At 50.3% G+C, this 3,258-nt stretch overlaps 1 long non-coding RNA gene across 5 annotated transcripts; it reads left to right on the forward strand.

Annotated features, from left to right (window-relative positions):
- The first annotated feature begins 153 nt into the window (after positions 1–153).
- On the forward strand, positions 154–3,252 carry LOC126492966 (uncharacterized). Of its 5 annotated transcripts, none has more exons than XR_007589718.1 (4): positions 154–350; positions 452–611; positions 927–2,588; positions 2,907–3,252. It is a non-coding gene; the product is annotated as an uncharacterized lncRNA (long non-coding RNA). The 5 variants fall into 5 exon arrangements; XR_007589717.1 differs by having other exon boundaries at positions 156–611; positions 927–2,450; positions 2,540–2,588; XR_007589716.1 differs by having other exon boundaries at positions 155–611.
- The last annotated feature ends 6 nt before the right edge of the window (positions 3,253–3,258 follow it).

A 3,258-nucleotide genomic window follows, 5' to 3' on the forward strand; every position in this document is an offset into this window, starting at 1 on the left:
GGTCAAAATGACCTCTTACCTCATCTGATCTGGCAACAGCTCTCCAGTCAATTATTGGTAATAGCCCTTTCAAATAAGCCAATCAGAATAGTCAAAGAACAACCCCCCTTGCTTCTGTGGCCCCTTTAAAAATAGACTGTACCCGCTATTCGAGGTCCCTCGGCTTCCCGAATGCTGGGGGACCCTGTCATGACAGAATTAATAAAATCCTCATGCTTTTGCATCGGCTGTAATGTATGAGATGGTCTCTGGGGGCGACTCCTTCTCAGTGTTTGGACGCTAGAGTCCAACATTTGGTTCCCTGACCGGGAATCAAGTCGCTCCCAGACACACTCTAGACCCAGTTGGAGGTATAAAGAAACAAGCTCATTTTTATGTCTGTCTGTTTGTATATTGTGTTTCTGTTTCTGTGTAATTGTGAATTAATAATCTGAAAATTGTACCTGCGCAGGGCTAATATTTGAAGGGGACCAGGCAGTGGGACAGACGTGTCCGGGAAAACTCCCTGGCCCAGCCGTGGAGGACGCTTCAATGGCAATTTGTGAAACTAGGAGCGACTAGGTCATCTTGGTTTCTAGGGAGTGTGGCCCTTATCACCCACTCCCTTCCAGGTTTGTATCAGTTTGTTGCCGCGCGGCTTCTGATTTTGAGTCTATGTCTGTCTTTTTGTTCTTGTGTATTTTCAGTTCTACACCAGAGTGGTGATGAGAGCACCAGCTTCTGGTTTTGAGTTTATGTCTGTCTCTTTGTATTTTTTGTTTTTGTATGTCGGTTTGTCTTTGTTAAAATCCACCTGCAGGAATTCAGAACCTGGCACCGGCCCCTGGCCATCATCAGTTTCCCTGATTCCGAAAGCAGCCCCACTGCTGGAGGAGATGGTGGCTGCCCCTCCCCCAAGCCCTTTGTCGTCTCTCTTTCCTGTACAGGAGCAAAAGAAACCCAGAATCCAGGCACCTCTGGTTCTTCCTGATATCCAGCCCAGCATGACAGACTTCTCCCTCCTCCTCCCCTGGAGGAAGCACTTCGTTCCTGAGGAGCCCCGCTGGTCGGGCCCTAACCCCGAAAACTTCGGTACTCAGCATCCACACTGGGACAGGGGAAGGATGAGAATGACTTCCCAAACATTTCCCCTTCACTCAGTAGCAGGCCAATTGCAATACTGCCTTTTTCTGCTTCTAATCTTTACTTACAACCCTTCCTTTTCTCGGGACCCTCAGGCCGTGACCGGGCTTATAGAATCTGTTCTGGTTATTGATCAGCCCACTTGGGATGATTGCCAGCAGCTCTTACAGGTGCTCCTAACTACAGAGAAAAAAAGAATGTCCCAAGAGCTGACAGCAGGCCAACCCAATCACCGGACAAGAAAGAGGATGGGACTTCAATACTCCAGCTGGTAGGGAGCAGCTCCGTCTTTATTGCCAGAGTCCAGTTGGCGGGTCTAAAAAAAAGGAGGGGGGTTGCAAAGCACCCCACTAATTTGCTAATTTGGCTAAGGTAAGAGCAAAGGTCTGATAGTACTCCTACAGGATTTTTAAAAAGACTATTAGAACGGTACAGGATGTAAACCCATTTTGATCCCATGGCAGCAGATCGCCAAGCCAATGTAATGATGTCTTTTATAGGCCAGTCAGCATCAGACAGCAAGTTGCAGAAAATGGAGGAACGGCAGAGATGCTCCCTCCAGGACTTAATAAAAAAAAAAATTAGACAGATAGGGAGGCAACAGAAGACAACAGCTACAGAGATTGCGCGCCTCAGACAGAGCAGCCCTTGAATGGCCAAATGCAGTGAGGAGTGGCCCTACAGGACTTTGGGCTCGAGACACTTCCTAAAGCAGCTGCTGAGCAGAAGCTGGTCGGAGAAAGGCGCCAAGCACAGTAGGCTACTGAAGCGGCACTCTGCCCACCGGAGAGGCCAACGCAGCAGCCACAGTGACAGTACTGAAATTCCCCCCCCCCCTTGCTTATGCTGTGCACCCAGGTATCCGATTCTGGGGTGTACGGGAAAAAAGGGGAGGAGTTCCCCTCGCTATGTCTAAAGCATTTGACTATGGACACAAGAACTGCTGATTATTCCTAGTGTCCCGCGCTTTTATTAGAAAAAGACCTGTTGGAGACGTTGACTTCCCCTACTGTTCTCCAGGACTACTCTGCCTTCGCCATGCCCTACCTTGCTGAGGAAGGCTTTGCAGCCACTGCTGGCTGAATCCTCCCAGCTGCCTTGGTCACAGCCCAAGCCTGGGAACTCTGCTTACAGCCACCTGCCCCCACAGGCAGCAAGTGACTGAAGCGAGGAGGGGCCCGGGAGGTTCCGGAGCCCCATTCCAAACAGCCTTCCCGAGCTGCTTGCAAGTTTCACAGAGAACAACTGCCCCCAGCTCCCAGACCGCAACTATGGAAAGCTTGGGGTTCAGCAATGCCAAGGAGAGCCGGTTTTGACGGTGCATGCTGGTAAGAAGACAGGGCAGCAATGGTGAATGAGCTGAGCAGCCTACTTAAAGGGACATCAGCTGGATGGCAGAGAAGCTTTTTCTTACCAGGACTAAGAAGATCACAGAAGAAATCTTCTCGAGGTTTGGCCTGTTCAAGGTAATCGAGGTTGATGGTAAAACTGCCTTGTTGCTCAAAAAAAGTCGGGACATAGGTAAGACTGGGAAAAATTACATTGTACATACAGACCCCAGAGTTCAGGACAGGTAAAAAGGATAAATAAAGACCCTTACCAAATTAGCCTTTGGAATCTGGCACTAGAGACTGGGTACAGCTCCTTCCCCTAGCCCCATTCTGTGTACAAAACACCCTGTCTCAGCTTGGACTAACCCCCTATGAGATCCAATATGGGGGACCCCCCCCTCTTAGTTTCCTAAGGCCCCTCATGAGCCATTTGCTCACAAACCCCATCTGCAGGCACGGTTGAAGGCTCTCCAGATCTCCGAGCCCAGGCATAGAGACCCCTGGCCACCCTGACACCTGGAAATCTCGCATTCTTTCCAGAATTGACGCCTGGGGTATATCCGGAGGGACATGAGAAAAGCTACAGCACCCCACAGCCAGAACAGCAGCTGCCCGCTCATACCTGCAATCCATGCTTTGATACCCCTGCCCTCACCCCTGATTTCTGTCAACTAGTAGCAGGGCTAGCCTCCTGGGATATCTGAGATACATATCCCCCACAGCTGCCCCTGGAGGCTGGCAAAAGATTTTCCCCTGGAGGAAATATTTGGACACGGGGGTTCAGACATCTCCCCCACTTGTCTCC

Source organism: Alexandromys fortis, unplaced genomic scaffold, assembly GCF_014885135.2.
Source record: "Alexandromys fortis isolate MF-2015 unplaced genomic scaffold, M_Fortis_MF-2015_v1.1 scaffold_318, whole genome shotgun sequence".
Taxonomy (NCBI): domain Eukaryota; kingdom Metazoa; phylum Chordata; class Mammalia; order Rodentia; family Cricetidae; genus Alexandromys; species Alexandromys fortis.